We start from the raw sequence: 18,797 nt of genomic DNA, 5'->3' as shown, positions 1-18,797 counted from the left end.
TTTATGTGGTGAGTCCGTTGAGATTCTGGTCAATGGTAACCCCAAGGTTGTTAACAATAGGAGGATTCAATGATGGTAATACCATTAAATATCAAGGAGCAGTGGTGATGGTCATTGTCCGGCATTTGTGTGGCGTGAATGTTACTTGCCTAAGCCTGGATATTGTCCAGATCTTGTTGTATTTGAGCATGGACTGCTTCAGTATCTGAGGAGTCACACATGGTGCTGAACATTGTGCAATCATCGGTGAACATCCCCACTTCTGATCTTATAACAGAGGGAAGGTCATTGATGAAGCAGCTGAAGATGGTTGAGCCGAGGACACTACTCTGAGGGACTCCTGCAGAGATGTCCTGGAGCTGAGATGATGGAACTCCACAGCCACAATCATCTTCCTGTGTGCTAAGTATGACTCTAACCAGCGGAGTGTTTGCCTCCAGATACCCATTGATTCCAGTTTAGTCAGGGCTCCTTGATGCCACACTCAGTCGAATGCAGCCTTGATGTCAATGGCTGTCCCTCTCCCCTCCCCTCTAGAATTCAGCTCTTTTGTCCGTGTTTGACCCAAGGCTGTAATGAGGTCAGGAGCTGAGTGGCCCTGGCAGAACCCAAACTAGGCGTCACTGAGCAGGTTATTGCTGAGCAGGTGCTGCTTGATAGCGCTGTCACTGACACCTTCTATCATTTAAGTGAGGATCGAGAGGAGACTGATTGGGCGGTAATTGATTGGGTTGGATTTGTTCTCGTTTTTGTGTACAGGACATACCTGGGCAATTCTCCACATTGTCGGGTAGATGCCAGTGTTATAACTGCACTGGAACAGCTTGACTAGGGGAGCGGCAAGTTCTGGAGCACAAGTCTTCAGTACTATTGCTGGAACGTTGTCAGGGCCCATTGCCTTTGCAGTATCCAGTGTCTCCAGCTGTTTCTTGATATCACGCAGAGTGAATCGAATTGGCTGGAGACTGGGATCTGTGATGCTGGATCATCCTCTCGACACTTCTGGCTAAAGATTGTTGCAAATGTATCAGCCGTGTCTTTTGCCCTGATGTGCTTGGCTCCTTCACCACTGAGGATGGGGTTTTTGTGGAGCCTCCTCCTCCAGTGAGTTGTTTAATTGGAGTCTGGTTTGGTAGCTTCATCAGGTTGACACCACATTTTTAGGTCTGCCTGGTGCTGCTCTCGGCATGCACTCCTGCACTCTCCATTGAACCATTACCATCAAGCCAGAGGATTAGCCCTGGTTCAATGGAGAGTGCAGGGGACATGCCAGGAACAGCATCAGGTATACCTAAACGTGGAGTGTCAACCTGGTGAAGCTACCAAACAGGACCAAACCTGCATGCCAAACAGCATAACCAACAAGTGATAGGCACAGCTAAGTGATCCCGCAGCCAACGGATCAGATCTAAGCTCTGCAGTCCTTCCACACCCAGTCGTGAATGGTGGTGGACAATTAACAGCAGCAGACTTGCTGGAGTATAATTCTGCTGCATTTGATGCCTCAAGTGCCTCATGGATGTCTGGTCTTGAGCTGCTAGATCAGTTCGAAATCTGTCCCAATTAACACGGTGATAGTGCGACACAACACAACAGAGGGTATTCTCAATGTGAAGGCGGGACTTCGTCTCCATAGGGACAGTGTGACAGTCGCTTTTACTGATACAGTCATGGACAGACGCTTCTGCAGATGGCAGATTAGTAAGGATGAGGTCTGTAAGTTATTTTCTTCTTGTTGGTTCCATCACCACCTGCCGCAGACCCAGTCTAGCAGTTACGTCCTTTAGGACCCGACCAGCTCAATCAGGAATGCTGCTACCAGTGGTGGACATTGAAATCCCCACCCAGAGGACATTTTGTATCCTTGCCATCCTCAGTGTTTCCTCCAAGTGTTGGTCAGCACGGTGTAGTAACGATCAAGCAGCCAAAGGAGGACAGTACGTGTAACCAGTAAGAGGTTTCTTGCCCATGTTTAACCTGAAACCATGAGACTTCATGGAGTCTAGAGTCAATGTCAAGGGCTCCCAGGGCAACTCCCTCCTGACTGTATCCCACTGTGCCATTAATTCTGCTGGGTCTGTCCTGCTGGTGGTACAGGACACATCCAGGGATGGCAATGGTGGGGTCTGGTGTTTTTTATTTTTGTTTTGTTTTTTATGATGTGTGTAAGGGTGGGTGTTGAAATAAGTCCACTGAGGCCGGTATCCTGTCACCAAGTCACCCTTTACTTTGGAGGATCCTTGTCACTGATCCAGCTCCCACAGAGTCAGCTCTCAGAGTGAACAGGATGTCTGACACTCCTGTTCATTTTTTTCTCTGCTTATATTTTCCCCAGCGCAGGTGTGTGCGCAGGTGTGAAACACAGTGAAAGACACAAGGTGTACAAGTCTTTATTACATTCCCACCACCAGGAAGGAAGGAAACACCCAAGTGACCATTGACAAGCAGTGCCCTTCACATCAAAGGGCAATACTGTGTGAATAAACAGTGAAGGGGAGGGCAGGAATTAAATCAAAATAGAGTTGGACGGGGAAATAATGCACTCCACTCCCTGTGGCGCCCACCTCTCCCTGAACAATTCCAGGGTGTTGGTGGAGACACCCGGGCTCTATCGTAACCAGGGAAAAGGGGCAGGCAGTCGGACCTAACGACCCCTTCCGCAGCCCGCTGTCTGAACATAGAACATAGAAAAGTACAGCGCAGAACAGGCCCTTTGGCCCACGATGTTGTGCTGAGATTTAATCCAAATGTAAAATATAGTATCTTAACCTACACACCCCTCAACTCACTGCTATCCATGTGCATGTCCAGCAGTCGCTTAAATGTCCCTAATGACTCTGCTTCCACCACCACAGCTGGCAACGCATTCCATGCATTCACAACTCTCTGCGTAAAGAACCTACCTCTGACATCTCCTTTATACCTTCCTCCTAATATCTTCAAACTCCTCGTACCAGTCAATCCTGCCCTGGGGAAAAGTCTCTGGCTATTGACTCTATCTATTCCTCTCATTATTTTGTACACCTCGATCAGGTCTCCTCTCTTCCTCCTTCTCCCCAGAGAGAAAAGTCCGAGCTTATTCAACCTTTCTTCATAGGGCAAGCCCTCCAGTCCAGGCAGCAGCCTGGTAAACCTTCTTTGCACCCTGTCCAAAGCCTCTGTATCTTTCTTATAATAGGGCGACCAGAACTGGACACAATATTCCAAGTGTGGTCTCACCAGGGACTTGTAGAGCTGGAGCAAAACTTCACAGCTCTTAAACTCGATCCCCCTGTTAATGAAAGCCAAAACACCATATGCTTTCTTAACAACTCTATCCTCTTGGATGGCAACTTTAAGGGATCTATGTACTTGCACACCCAGATCCCTCTGTTCCTCCACGCTGCCAAGAATCCTGTCTTTAATCCTATATTCAGCATTCGGGTTCAACCTTCCAAAATGCATCACTTCACATTTATCCAGGTTGAACTCCATCTGCCATTTCTCAGCCCAGCTCTGCATCCTGTCTATGTTGCGCTGCAGCCTGCAGTAGCCCTCTATACTATCGACGGCACCTCCAACCTTTTGGTCATATGCAAATTTACTAACCCACCCCTCAACCTCCTCATCCAAGTCATTTATAAAAACTACAAAGAGCTGAGGCCCCAAGAACAGAGCCCTGCGGGACCCCACTCACCACTGACCTCCAGGCAGAATACTTTCCATCTACAACCACTCTCTGCCTTCTGTCAGCCAATCAATTCTGAATCCAGATAGCCAAATCTCCCTGTATCCCATACTTCCTGACTTTATGAATGAGCCTATTATGGGGAACCTTATCAAATTTCTTGCTGAAGTCCATATATACCACATCCACTGCTCGACCTTCGTCAACCTGTCTCGTCACCTCCTCAAAGAACTCAATAAGATTTGTGAGGCATGACCTGCCCCTCACAAAGCCATGCTGACTGTCTTTAAAGCCATGCTGAGGCTCTGCCCCAGAGGGCAGTGGAGGTCCAGTCTCTGGAATCATTTAAGAAAGAGCTGGATAGAGCTCTCAAGGATTGTGGAATCAAGGGTTATGGAGATAAGGCAGGAACAGGATACTGATTAAGGATGATCAGCCATGATCATTTTGAATGGTGGTGCAGACTCGAAGGGCAGAATGACCTACTCCTGCACCTATTGTCTATTGTCTATTTAAACACACTATGCTTTGCCAAATTGCCATAAATCCTATCCCTCAGAATTCTTTCCAAAACTTCGCTGACCACAGACGTAAGACTGACTGGTCTGTAATTGCCAGGGATTTCCATATTACCCTTCTTAAAAAGAGGAACAACATTCACCTCCTTCCAATCCTCCGGTACGACTCCTGTGGAGAGTGAGGAGGCAAATATCCTCACCAGCGGCTTAGCAACCTCCTTTCTCGCTTCCCGGAGCAGCCTAAGATAAATCTGGTCTGACCCTGGGGACTTATCAATCTTAATGTTTTCCAAAATATCCAGCACATCAACTTCATCAATCTTGATCTGTTCAAGCCTCTATCCCAGCTCCTCAAAGTTCTCATTCACAACAAGGTCCCTTTCCTTGGTGAAAACTGAAGCAAAAAACTCATTTAGGGCTTCCTCTATCTGCTCAGACTCCACGTAAAAGTTCCCTACACTATCCCTGATTGGCCCTACCTTCTCCCTGATCATTCTCTTATTCCTCACGTCTGAGTAAAATGCTTTTGGGCCTGTTTATGGCCAGTTTGGCCAGGCCCAGGAGCAGACCCATGAGGTGGTCCTCAGATGTACCCTCCCCCCTCCGTACCGGGTGCCTGAAGATCAGGAGCGTGGGACTGAAGTGCAACCAAACACAGAGGAGGAGGTTTTTGAGAAAATCAAAAAGGGAGTGCAAACACCCACACCCAATATATACATGGTCCATGGACTCCACAGCAACACAGAACAAGCAGTTGGGCTGGGAGGTGTCTAGGGTGTTATCTATAAGGTATGATTCCATAAGAATGACTATGTCAGGGTGTTGCTTGACTAGTCTGTGAGACAGCTCTCACAATTTTGGTACTAGTCCCCAGATGTTGATAAGGAGGACTTTGCATGGTGGACAGGGCTATTTGTGTTTTTGGCGTTGTCTTCTCCAGTTCCAAGGTCGATGCCAGGTGGTCCATCCAGTTTCATTTCTTTGTTGTGACTTTCTAGCGATGGATATAACTGAGAGGCTTGCGAGGCCATTTCAGAGGGCAGGTGAGAGTCAACCACATTGCTGTGGCTCTGGAGTTATGTGTAGGCCAGACCAGGTATTGATGGCAGATCTCCCTCCCTGAAGGACATCAGTGAACCAGCTGGGTTTTTCCAACAGTTGACAATGGTTTCATGGTCATCAGTCGACCCTTAATTCCAAATTTATTTTGTTGTTGAATTCAAATTCCATCATCTGCTGTGGTGGGATTCAAACCCAGGTCCCCATTATTCTGGGTTTCTGGATTAATAGTCGAGCGATAACAACAGTAGGCCATCACCTGCCATTTGAGCCTCATCCAGCCCCTTGAGCCTGTTCCACCATTCAAACGGCTGATCCAACATTCCTCAAAACTGTTTGCCTGGCCTTTCCCTGTAATCCTCGATTCCCTGACTGATCAAGAATCCAGAAGAAAGTGAGGATGCTGGAGATGCTGGTGATCAGAGTCGAGAGTGTGGGGTTGGAAAAGCACAGTACGTCAGGCAGCATCCGAGGAGCAGGAGAATTCACATTTCGAGCAAGAGCCCTTCATCAGGAATGAGGCTTGTGGCCCAGGGGGCTGAGAGGTAAATGGGAGGGGGGTGGGACTAGGGGGAAGGTAGTTGAGAATGCAATAGGTAGATGAAGGTGGGGGGTGATGGTAATAGGTTGGAGAGGAGGGTAGAGTGGAGAGGTGGAAAGGAAGAATAGTTCATGAGGGTGGTGCCGAGTTGGAAGGTTGGATCTGGGATAAGGTGGGGGGAGGGGAGATGAGGAAACTGGTGAAATCCACATTGATCCCATGTGGTTGGAGGGTCCCAAGGTGGAAGATGAGACGTTCTTCCTCCAGGCTTTGGGTGCTTTGGGTTTGGCGATGGAGGAGGCCCAGCACCTGTATGTCCTTGGCAGAGTGGGAGGGGGAGTTAAAGTGTTTAGCCACAGGGTGGTGGGGTTGGTTGGTGCAGGTATCCCAGACATGTTACCTGAAGTTGGTGTCCTGTCTCCCCAATGTAGAGGAGACCACATCGAGAGCAACGGACACAGGAGATAACGTGCATGGAAATGCAGGTAAAACTCTGTTGGATGCGGAAGGATCCTTTGGACGGAGGTGAGGTGGGAGGTGTGGGCGCAGGTTTTGCACTTCCTGCGGTAGCAGGGGTAGGTGCTGGGAGGGGTGAGTGAGTTGTTAGGGGGCGTGGACCTAACAAGGGAGTTGCGGAGGGAATGATCTTTCTGGAATGCGGATAGGGCTGGGGAGGAAAATATATACCTGGTGGTGGGGTCTGTTTGTAGGTGGCGGAAATGCAGTGGATAATGCGATGTATCCAGAGGTTGGTGGGGTGGACGGTGAGGACCAGGGGGATTCTGTCCTTGTTGTGATTGGAGGGGTGGGGCTCAAAGGCAGAGATATGGGAAGTGGAGGAGATGCACTGGTGGTCATTGTCGACCACTTGGGAGGAGAAATTGCGGTCTTTAAAGAAGGAGGCCATCTGGGATGTTCTATGGTGGAACTGGTCCTCGTGGGAGCAGATGCGGAGGAGGCGGAGGCTTTGGGAATAAGGGATAGCATTTTTACAGGAGGCAGGGTGGGAGGAGGTGTAGTCCAGGTAGCCATGGGAGTTGGTGGGTTTGTAAAAGATGCCAGTGTTGAGCTGGCCTCCGGAAATGGAGATGGAAAGGTCCAGGAAGGGGAGAGAGGGGTTTAAGATGGTCCAGGTGAACTTGAGGTCAGGGTGGAAGGTGTTAGTGAAGTTGATGAACTGTTCAACCTCTTCGTGGGAGCAAAAGGTAGCACCGATGCAGTTATCAATGAAGCGGAGGAAAAGGTGGGAGTGGTGCCGGTGTAAATGTAGAAGATGGATTGTTCCACTAACCGACAAAGAGACACCTATAGCTGGGGCCCATGTGGGTGCCCATGGCTACCCCTTTGGTCTGGAGGAAGTAGGAGGGTTCAAAGGAGAAATGTTTGAGGGTGAGGACCAGTTCAGCCAATCGAATGAGTGTGACGATGGAGGGGTACTGGTCGGGTCGACAGGAGAGGAAGAAATGGATGGTGTGGAGTCCTTCATCATGGCGGATGGATGTGTACAGGGATGTCCATGGTGAAAATAAGATGTTAGGGGCCGGGGAAACAAAAGTTGTGGAAGACGTGGAGGGCGTGGATGGTGTCCCGAACATATGTGGGGAGATCCTGGAACAAATGGACAGGACCGTGTCGAGGTATGCAGAGATGAGTTCGGTGGGGCAGGAGCAGGCTGAGGCAATGGGTCAGCCGGGACAGTCAGGTTTGTGAATTTTGGGTAGGAGATAGATTTGGGCGGTGCAGGGTTCGCAGACAATGAGGTTGGAGGCCGTTGGTGGGAGATCCCCAGAGGTGATGAGGTTGTGGATGGTCTGGAAGATGATGGTTTGGTGATGGGAGGGGAGGTCACGGTCAAGGGGGCAGCAGTAGGAGGTGGAATCTATTTTGAGAGAGTGGTGCTGGAAAAGCACAGCTGGTCAGGCAGCATCCAAGGAGCAGGAGAATCAGTGTTTCAGGCAAAAGCCCTTCATCAGAAATTCTTGAAGGGCTTTTGCCCGAAACTTCGATTCTCCTGCTCCTCGGATGCTGCCTGACCAGCTGTGCTTTTTCTAGCACCACACTCATGACTCTGATCTCCAGTATCTGCAGTCCTCACTTTCTATTATCAAGAATCTATCTCAGCTTTAAATACACAGGACTCTGCTCACAAACTCTCCATGGCAAGAAGATCCAAAGACAGACATTCCTCAGTCTTAAATTGATGCCCCTTTATCCTGAGACTGTGCCCTCTGGTCCCAGTCTTTCCCATGATTGGAAATGTCTTCTCAGCATTGGCCTTGTCAAGCCCCTTAAACATCCAATACGTTTCAATGAGATCACCTGTCATGCGCTAAACTCCAGTGAGTCGAGTCCCAACCTGTTCAGTCTTTGCTCAGAAGACAGTCCCTCCATGCCAGGGTTCATCTGAATGAATCTTCTCTGAACTGCCTCCAATGAATCGATAGCTTTACTTAAATAAGAGGACCAAAACAGCTCACAGTGCTCCAGATATGATCTCCCCAGCCCCTTATCCAGTTGCAGTAAGACTTTCCTCCTCTTATACTCCAACTTCCTTGAAATAAGGATCAACATTCCATTCCCCTTCCTGAATACCTGCTGTCCAGTGTGATAGCTTTCTGTATTTTGTGCACAAGTTCCCCAAACTCCTTTGTCTTGCAGCTTTCTGCTGTTTTTCTCCATTTAAATAATACACTGTTGTTTTGTTTTCCCTTTCAAAAGTAACAACTACACCCTTTCCCACATTATATTCCACTTGCCAACTTTTTGCCCACTTACTTAATCCATCAATATCTCTCTGTAAATCATTTGTATCCCTCTCACAACCTGCCTTTCCACCTATTTTGGTAATTCTGTAAATTTGGCTACAAGGCATTAATAAACGTTGTTTCAGCAGTGATTCCTATGGAACCACACTGGACATGGGTCACTAACCTGATAAAGAGCCCCTTAACCCCATTCACTGTTTCCTGCCCATGAGCCAATTCTCTATCCATGTCATGATTTGGAGATGTTGGTGTTGGACTGGGGTGGACAAAGTTAAAAATCACACAACACCAGGTTAGAGTCCAACAGGTTTATTTGGAAGCACAAGCTTTCGGAGCAACGCTCCTTCAGCAGGTGGTTGTGGAGTAGATCGTCAGACACAGAATTTATAGGAAAAAAATTACTGTGTCATGCAGTGATATATTGAACAATCCTGGATTTTTAAGTCTTTCATCTTTTAGAATGCAGTTTTTAGTTAATTAATATGTGAATCCCAGAATTTCTTTAAAGTCACCTTCAGTATCCATAGGAATGGCCACAACTGGGACCTTGGGTTCATGTCACACTACAGGTGACCCCACGACACTACACACACACACACACACACACACACTTATATTCCATCACACCCACACACAGACTTTACCAAGCTCTCTCACAGACAAACACACATGCTCTCACGTGCACTCACACTCACACGCCCACACTGACATGCACACACTTTCTCTCTCTATCTCTCTCTCTCTCTCTCACGCACGCACATACAAGTCTACGGGGCGAAATTGTATTTGCAGAATTGTATTTGCAGTTATATTCTACTTTTCGCAAATAATACAGAACCTGCCGGCAGTCAATCCATGTAATATTTTGTAAATTCCACATTGGAAATAGAACCATTTTGACTCAAGATTGGGATACAGACAGACACTGACCTCACACCTTTAATGCATTGTCTGAGCTGAGATTAGACTAGATTCCCTAAAGTGTGGAAACAGGCCCTTTGGCCCAACAAGTCTGCACTGACCCTCCGAAGAGTAACCCAGACCCATTTCCCTCTGATTAAAGCACCTAACATTATGGGCAATTTAGCATGGCCAATTCACCTAACCTGCATATTTTTGGACTGTGGAAGGAAACCGGAGCACCCGAAGGAAACCCACACAGACACGGGGAGAATGTGCAAACTTCACACAGACAGTCACCCGAGGCTGGAATCGAACCTGGGTCCCTGGCGCTGTGAGGCAGCAGTGCTAACCGCTGAGCCACCACGCCATTACCTTTTACATAGAACATAGAAAATAGAACATTACAGCGCAGTACAGGCCCTTCGGCCCTCAATGTTGCGCCACCCTGTCATACTAATCTGAAGCCCATCCCACCTACACTATACCATGTACGTCCATTTGCCTGTCCAATGACGACTTAAATGTACTTAAAGTTGGTGAATCTACTACTGTTGCAGGCAAAGCATTCCATACCCTTACTACTCTCTGAGTAAAGAAACTATCTCTGACATCTGTCTTATACCTATCCCCCCTCACTTTAAAGTTCTGTCCCCTCGTGTTTGCCGTCCCCATACTTGGAAAAAGGCTCTCCCTGTCCACCCTATCTATCCCTCTGATTATCTTGTATGTCTTTATTAAGTCACCTCTCAACCTTCTTCTCTCTAATGAGAACAGCCTCAAGGCCCTCAGCCTTTCCTCGTAAGACATTCCTTCCATACCAGGCAACATCCTAGTAAAACCTTAAGTAATCACGAGAAGCTGACTTCAAAGAAGTTCTGGGATTCACATATTAATGAACCAAAAGCTGCATTCTAAAAGATGAAAGACTTAAAAATCCAGGTTTGTTCAATACATCACTATATGACACTGTAATATTTTGCTATAAATTCTGTGTCTTATGATCTTATACTCCTCAGCCACCTGATGAAGGAGCAGTGCTCCGAAAGCTAGTGCTTCCAAATAAACCTGTTGGACCATAGCCTGATGTTGTGTGATTTTTAACTTCTGTCAAAGAGAATATACTGCCTCCAACACACGGGTTCTTATGAAATAACCTCTTGTAAGGTACCTTGCTGAACACCTTCTGGAAACCCAAATACAACACATCTACCGGGTCCCTTCTATCCACTCTGGATGGACCCACCTAAAAAAAACCTCCAATAAATTATTCAAATGCAATTTCCCTTTCATGCTGCTCCACTGACTCTGCTCGATGAGGTTATGATATTCGAATTGTCCTGCTATTACGTCCTTAATAATTGATTCCAACATTTTTTCAACAATGGATGTTTGGCTCATTGGCCCAGAGTTACCTGATTTTCATCCCTCTTGCTTTATGAGTAAGGGAGTTATTTGGTAGTTTTCCAATCCTTTGGTACTTAGCCATAAACCAATGATTCTTGGAAAATTACTATCAATGCATCCACTAGCTCTGCAGCTACCTCTTTTAGGAAACTAGGAGCAAGCTAGGGCTAGGGACTTTCTTGCTTTTAGTTTGTCTAATATTACTTTTTTGGTGATGGTGAAGATACTTAATTCCTTACCTTGTTCTTTAGTATTACTGAACTATTCAAAGTACCTTTGAAAGACTGATGCAAAATATCTGTTAACTCCTCTGCCATTTCCTTGTTCCTGAAAACCATCTCCCCATATTTGATTCCTAAGAGGTCTATGTTCACTTTGACCTCACTTTCTTTTTAAATGTTTAAAGAAACCCATTGTCAGTGTTGATATTCCTTGCTACTTGGACAGTGTAGTTTCAGTCCTCCTTTGCTGAATTCTGAATTTACTCTCGTCCTTGGAGTTATGACTGACTTTGGCCTCAAAAGACTTTTAACGAACCTTGGGGTGGCACAGTGGCTCAGTGGTTAGCACTGCTGCCTCACAGCACCAGGGACCCAGGTTCCATTTTAACCTCAGGTGACTGTCTATGTGAAGTTTGCACGTTCTCCCCGTGTCTGTGTGGGTTTCCTCCGAGTGCTCCGGTTTCCTCCCACAGTCCAAAGATGTGCAGGTCAGGTAAACTGGCCATGTTAAATTGCCCGTAGTGTTCAGGGATGTGTAGGTTAGGTGCATTAGTCAGGGGTAAATGTAGGGGAATGGGTCTGGGTGGGTTACTCTTTGGAGGGTCGGTATCAACTTGTTGGGCCGAATGGCCTGTTTCCACACTGTGGAGATTCTAATAAATCACATTTGACAGGATCGCTTTCCTTTGCCAGATATTGTTGGGAAATTGGCATTTTAACAAATAAAACCTATTGAGCCCCGAATAACCCTCTTTCTAAAATTAGAGGTATTTGGTTTTAATGTACTTACACAAGATCAAGATGTATCAAGACGCCTTTATTTTCCACTATTTGCACCTTTCCTTCTTTATCGCTTATCTTTATGACAGTGCTTAACAATATTTATTCTTGGGAATAAAATATTTAATTCAGAACTTCTGTTCATAAACTTTGTCCAAATTTCAATAATGCAAAACTGTGACCTGTCTGATATGAACAAACATTTCACATCATTATTAATCCAAGCAAAAGAAATGCAGCTCCAGAAGTATCGAGAACAGTGACTCCTGAACTGGGAGTCACAGAATCAGTGCATGTGGTCACATTGTCCTTTGCCCTCACATAATCCATTCCCCTTACACTGAAATGTTCCAGTTGGGGTGACATTGTGACTCAGGGGTTAGAGTCAAGAGTGTGATGCTGGGAAAGCACAGCAGATCAAGGAGCAGGAGAATCGATGTTTCAGGTATAAGCCTTTCATCAAGGGCTAATGCCCGAAAAGTCGATTCTCCTGCTCCTCGGATGCTGTCTGCCTTGCTGTGCTTTTCCAGCACCATACTCTCGACTCTGATTTCCAGCAACTGCAGTCCTCACTTCCCCTGGACTCAGTGATTAACATGGCTGCCTCACAGCACGCGGGACCCAGGTTTGATTCCAGCCTCGAGCGACTATCCGGTGTGGAGTTTACACATTTTCCCTGCGTCTGCATGGATTTCTTCTGGGTGCTCAGGTTTCATCCCATGGTCCAAAGATGTGCAGGCTAGGTGGTTTCACCATGGTAAATTGTCGACGGTGTGTAGGCTAGCTAGATTAGCCATGGGAAATGTGAGGTTGTAGGAATAGAGTAGGGGGATTTGTCTGGGTGAGATGGTCTTCAGAGTGTTATTGTGGACTCGATGGGCCAAACAGCCTGTTTCCACCCTGTAGGGATTCTATGATAATCATGGCCTATTCACCTTTATATGATACCAAATCCAAGTGTGTTACAGCTGTCAGGAATTCACGTTCATTTTCCTCTATTCTTGAGGTACAATATTTCTTGGTGTCCTTTCACTTGCATCGGCTAAGTGACCCTCTTCTCATCCTGAAATGCCTCACAATTGTGGACATCCCAACTCAATCATGGGCCATGGTATATACTTGCTTCATGGCTGCAACTCAGAAATACCACTGATTTCTAATAGCCCTCTCCTGCGGGAACACAGCATCTTTACAGATCCTGATCCAGTTTTCAACTGCCCTATTTCAAGTTGCTCTAATACTGAATGCCTGCTTTTTGGGGGAATTCATAGATCATAGGTTTGGAAGGAACGGATAAGGAGTTGTGGCAAATTTCTGGAGTGCATGTTGAAGATAGTACACACTGCTGCTACTGAGCGTCGGTGGTGGAGGGAGTGGATGCTTGCAGATGTGGTGCCAATCAAGTGGGCTGCTTTGTCCTGGATGGTACCAAACTGGGAATAGAAATGGGAAATCGAAAGATAGAAGTAGAGAGGATGTTTCCACTGGCAGGTGAAACTAGGACAAGAGGGCATAGCCTCAAAATTAGAGGGAGCAGGTTTCGGACTGAATCGAGAAGGAATTTCTTCACCCAGAGGGTTGTAACTCTGTGGAATTCCTTGCCTAGAGAAGTAGTTGACACATCTTCAGTAAAAGGTTTTTAAAGCTAAGATAGATTTTTTTAACAATAAAGGAATTAAGGGTTACAGTGAGGACGGGTAAGTGGAGCTGAGTCCACAAAAAAATCAGCCATGATCTTATTGAATGGCAGAGCAGGCTGGAAGGACCAGATGGCCTCCTCCTGCTCCTCGTTCCTATGTTCCTAAGTATGCTTCTTGAGTGTGGATGGGGGCTGCAAGTGGGGAGTATTCCATTGCACTCCTGACTCATGATTGTAGGTAGTGGACAGACTTTGGGGAGTCCGGAGGTGAGTTACCTACTGCAGGATTCCTAGCCTCTGGTCTGCTCTTGCAGCCATTGTGTTTATGTGGTGAGTCCAGTTGAGTTTCTGGTGGTAACCTCCAGGATGTTGATAATGGAGGATTCAGTGATTGTAACAGCATTTAATGTTAAGGGCATTGTTTAGATTGTCAGGGTCCACAGCCTTTGCAGTATCCAGTGGCTCCAATAGTTTCTTGATATCAGTTAGAATGAATCAAATTGACATCTGTCAGAGGCTCTGCTATCTGTATTCCTGTTCCAGCCCTTCTGTTGACCAATCACTGACTCAGGAGGCGAAAGTGAGGACAGTAGATGCTGGAGATCAGAGTCAAGATTAGAGTGATGCTGGAAAAGCACAGCAGGTCAGGCAGCATCTGAGGAGCAGGAAAATCGACATTTTGGGAAGGGCTTTTGTCCGAAACATCGAATTTCCTGCTCCTCGGATGTTGCCTGACCTGCTGTGTTTTTCCAGCACCAGTCTGATCTAGACTCCGGTTTCCAGCATCTACAGTCCTCACTTTTGCCTCGTTGATTTTAACCTTACCTGAGAAATCACCTGAGGAGAAACACTGCAGCACACTTTACAGATTACATTACAGTGTGGAAACAGGCACTTCGGCCCAACAAGTCCACACCGACCCGCCGAAGCGAAACCCACCCATACCCCTACATTTACCCCTTACCTAACACTACGGGCATTTTAGCATGGCCAATTCACCTGACCCTGCACATCTTTTGGACTGTGGGAGGAAACCGGAGCACCCGGAGGAAACCCACGCAGACACGGGGAGAACGTGCAAACTCCACACAGTCAGTCGCCTGAGGCGGGAATTGAACCCGGGTCTCAGGCGCTGTGAGGCAGCAGTGCTAACCACTGTGCCACCGTGCCGCCCACAAACAGATTAACAGATTAAATTCTAACAGATTAAATTCCAAAGTTCCTTCGCTACAACTTTAGTCTTGAGTTTTTCAGTTAAAGCTGCTGCACGGTCTGCCTTGCATCTAAGTGTTTTGTTGACACGCATTTAAAGAAAGGATTCCTCCACATTCAATCTACAAATTCAACTTCCTGGCCTCACATCGTTTAGTTGAGCTGTTACATTCAGATGGTATTCATTAACATGATTCCAACATACACACCAACCAGCACCATGTGTCTCTTACTGACAGACTGGCATGAGACAGTTACAGGAAAAGGCTGATGGTGTGTGAGACCCACAGTGATTGACACAATTGTCCCTGTTGTGTGATTACAAGAGGCAGCAGGTGAGGCAATGTCTCACTTTGTGCTTTGATTGTGCTCCAAATAGACACAAAAGGATCCATTTTACACTCTGAAAGTCACAGCTCTCCAGTTTAAACAATTCCCAAGCTTCAATTATCTTACAACATGCTGAAAAAGCTGCTGTCCTCCACTCTGACAGTTTCCAATAATAGAACAAAGAACAATACAGCACAGAAACGGACCCTTCAGCCCAACCAGTCCATGCCGACCATAGTCATAAACAAAGTTAGTCCCACCTGCCTGCTCCTGGCCCGTATCCCTCCAAACCTTATCTTTCCAAATGTCTTTTAAACGTTGTATTGTACCCTCATCCACCACTTCATTAGGAAGGTCATTCCACATGCACAGGGTTTTCTATCTCTTTGTTTGCCTCCTGCTCACTGACGGATTGCAGATTGGGCAGAGAAATAGCAGATGGAGTTTGATACGTGCAAATGGGAGGTGATGCATTTTGGAAGGTCAAACTCAAGTGCAATTTAAACAATCAATAGCAGAACTCTGTGAAGCATTGACATACAGTGGGATCTGGGCGTACAGGTCCATAGTTCCCTGAAAGTGGCAACACTAGTGGATAAGGTGGTCAAGAAGGCAGAAAGCACACTTGGCTTTATTGGCGAGGGCATCAAATATAAAATCTGGCAAGTTATTTTACAGTCATAAACATTTTTTCTTCCTCTCTCATGGAAATTGGGCATCTCTGGTTGGCCAGCATTTGTTGTCCTTCCCTTGTTGGCCTTGTGAGTAATGTGGACACAGTGAGAGTAGTCAGAGTACGGCACACAGACCTGAAGGAACTGCTTGTGGTGATCATCGAGCAGTCACACATTCAGGGGGTAAACCTCCCCCCATTTCCTGACGATACTGCCTGGTCCAGGGAGCTCTCGGTACTCGCTCTGTACAGTCAATCACATGGCACTGCAGCCTGGCTGCTGGCTTCGAGAACAGATTCAATAAAATCTATTGTCCTTATTCATAGGTCACCTCCTTGAGACATTTGAAGTGACACATTGGGATATTCCCCCGCTGTCTCCAGTGGAGCACCATAAGGACTTTCCTGAAGTGTTGACTATATGAGAGTTAGCAGTCAGACAGGTGATGCTGCTGTCTTCAGGGAGGTGACCATAACGAGAGAGCTTGCTCACTCAAGCACTACAATCATGATTATTTGGGGCCTGCTTTAAATGGCTCAGCAACACTGCCTACCCAGAACAGACCTCCCTCCTCCTCGAATGACTGCTACTAATGAGGGACTGTACTCCTTCAGTCACAGGTAAGAGTGATAGAATCAGAGAGACATACAGCACAGAAACAGACCCTTTGGTCCAATTCATCTATGCCGATCAGATATCCCAACCTAATCTAGTCCCAATTTGGAGATGCCGGTGTTGGACTGGGGTGTACAAAATTAAAAATCACACAGCACCAGGTTATAGTCCAACAGGTTTAATTGGAAGCACACTAACTTTCGGAGCATCGCTCCTTCATTAGGTGGTTGATGAAAGAGCAGCGCCCTGAAATCTAGTATCCTTCCAATTAAACCTGTTGGACTATAACCTGGTGTTGTGTGATTTTTAACTGATCCAGTTCCATTTGCCAGCACTTGACCCATATCCCTCCAAACCCTTCCTAATCATATACCCATCCAGATGCCTTTTAAATGTTGCAATTGTACCAGCCTCCACCACTTCCTCTGGCAGCTCATTCCATACACGCACCATCCTCTGCGTGAAAAGTTGCCCCTTAGGTCCCTTTTATATCTTTCCCCTTTCATCCTAAATCTATGCCCTCTAGTTCTGGATTGCCCCACCCCAGGGAAAAGACTTTGTCTATTTACCCTATCCATGCCCATCATGATTTTATGAATCTCTAAGGTCACCCCTCAGCCTCCAACACGCCAGGGAAAACAGCCCCAGCCTATTCAGCCTCTCCCTATAGCTCAAATCCTCCAACCCTGGCAACACCCTTGTAAATCTTTTCTGAACCCTTTCAAGTTTCATAATATCCTTCTGATAGGAAGGAGACCAGAATTGCACGCAATATTCTAACAGTGGCCTAACCAACGTCCTGTACAGCCGCAACATGACCTCCCAACTCCTGTACTCAATACTCTGACCAATAAAGGAAAGCATACCAAACGCCTTCTTCACTATCCTATCTACCTGCGCATCGCACCGGTAAAAGGGGTGGTGAATGCACTGGGCTGGTGGAACCCAGAGGGAGGATAAACTGCAATGCCTCCTGTAGATTCAACATGGCAGAGAGCTGTGTGTTACTTTCCACAAATGTTCCGTTACCTTCTACTTACCACCTCACACCCAGCAACTTTCCTCACTTCCCCCCCCCCCCCTCCACATCAATCCAATGGTTACCCAATCTTGATCCTGGATTCTGGATCCTGGATCCTGCACTTTCCCACATCTTCCTCCCTCCCCATCACCGTTCCATCCATTGCCCAGTCTTGTGCTGCTCACCCCCTCCTCGCAACCTCCCACCCAGCTCCCCCTCTTGCCCCCCCTGCTCCCTCACCCCGCTCCCTCTCGCTTCCCCCTCCACTGCACCCCGTACCCCCCCACACACTCCCCTCCCCCACATCCTGCTCCCCCACACCCTGCTCCCTCCTCCTACCCCAGTCCCCCTCCCCCCCCACACCCCGCTCTCCCACACCCCATTCCCCCCTCCCCCACACCCCATTTCCCCCTCCCCCACACCCCATTCCCCCCTCCCCCGCACCCCCACTCGGGTGAACAAGGTGTGCCTAATCTCCTTGCAACTTGGATACTTGTGCTACTTCCTTATTTACTTCTTGTAAAAATGCTGAACCAAGCAGTTTCTGTTCTGAATCTGATGTGTGGCACTTGTATGAAGGTAAACTATACAGAAATGTTATTCATTAATAAGGCCTGGATAGGAGAGTTTGTCTTATGAAGAAAGGTTGAGGAAGCTGGGGCTTTTCATAAATCCCCTACAGTGTGGAAACAGGCCATTTGGCCCAACAAGTCCACAACGACCCATTCTCCTACCCTATTGTGCTGCATGTCCTTTGATTAATACACTTAACCTACACATCCCTGAACACTATGGGCAATTTAGCATTGTCAATTCACCTAACCTGCACATCTTTGGAGTGTGGGATGAAACTGGAACACCCAAAGGATATCCACGCAGACATGGGAAGAATGTGCAAACTCCACATGGACAGTCCCCCAAGGCCGGGATCGAACCTGAGTCCTTGGCGCTGTGAGGCAGCAGTGCTAGCCATTGAGCCACCATGCCGCCCTATTCTGTGCTGCTTTTCTCGTTGGAGTGAAGAAGGATGAGAGGTGACTCAATAGATGTGTACAAGAAGGTGAGAAACATAAATAGAGTGGATAGTCAGAGATGTTTTCCCAGGGCGGAAATGTCCATCATGAGGGGGCATAATTTTAAGGTAATTGGAGGAAGGTTTAGGGGAGATGTCAGAGGTAGGTTCTTTACCCAGAGAGTGGTGGGTGTGGGGAATGCACTGCCAGTAGTGGTAGTAGAATCAGAGACATTAGGGACATTTAAGCAACTCTTGCATAGGTACTTGGAAGATAGTACAATGAAGGGTATGTAGGTTGTCTGATCTTAGAGTAGGATAAAAGGCCGACACAACATCGAGGGCAGAAGGGCCTGTACTGTGCTGTACTGTTCTATGTTCGATGTTCCATGCCCAGGACAGACCTATAGGACTGTCAGGAATGTTTGGCACTAAC

The 18,797-nt window shown here is 47.1% G+C and overlaps 1 protein-coding gene across 7 annotated transcripts in view; it reads right to left on the bottom strand.

Annotated features, from left to right (window-relative positions):
• Window positions 1-18,797, bottom strand: part of LOC122557603 (SH3 and multiple ankyrin repeat domains protein 2-like) — a 1,564,835-nt gene that overhangs the window by 1,295,382 nt on the left and 250,656 nt on the right. The window lies entirely within an intron of this gene.

The sequence above is a fragment of the Chiloscyllium plagiosum genome, unplaced genomic scaffold (assembly GCF_037043375.1).
Source record: "Chiloscyllium plagiosum isolate Xiang-an unplaced genomic scaffold, Cpla_swu_hap1 HiC_scaffold_18, whole genome shotgun sequence".
In the NCBI taxonomy this organism is placed as follows: Eukaryota; Metazoa; Chordata; class Chondrichthyes; order Orectolobiformes; family Hemiscylliidae; genus Chiloscyllium; species Chiloscyllium plagiosum.
This window is presented reverse-complemented; position numbering and strand designations above follow the sequence as displayed.